This window comes from Schistocerca piceifrons, unplaced genomic scaffold (genome assembly GCF_021461385.2).
Source record: "Schistocerca piceifrons isolate TAMUIC-IGC-003096 unplaced genomic scaffold, iqSchPice1.1 HiC_scaffold_589, whole genome shotgun sequence".
NCBI lineage: Eukaryota > Metazoa > Arthropoda > Insecta > Orthoptera > Acrididae > Schistocerca > Schistocerca piceifrons.
Genome location: NW_025728831.1, coordinates 102,501 through 102,973, shown reverse-complemented (window position 1 = coordinate 102,973; position 473 = coordinate 102,501).

The window sequence follows — 473 nt, the reverse complement described above, 5'->3', positions numbered from 1 at the left end:
CAGCTTGCGAAGGCAGGGGGCAAGGTGGGGACGTGGGGAGGGGCGGCATGTACGTCCTGCTGCCATCCACATTACAGTGTACAGCAGGAGCATGTGGAAAGTGAGCAAGACTTGCAAGGTGTTTAACATGAAGCGATACACAGGGGTGCGGGCAGTGCGAGTAGCGAACTATATTGCGAGGGTTGCGGGTGGGCAACACTACAGTAATTGAACGAGTCGTATAACAATTACAGAGCAGGTTTAGGCGACAACGTGGGTTACGTTAAGGCGACAACATGGGTTAGGTTAAGGCACAACATGGGTTAGGTTAAGGCACAACATGGGTTAGGTTAAGGCACAACATGGGTTAGGTTAAGGCACAACATGGGTTAGGTTAAGGCACAACATGGGTTAGGTTAAGGCACAACATGGGTTAGGTTAAGGCACAACATGGGTTAGGTTAAGGCACAACATGGGTTAGGTTGAGGCACAAC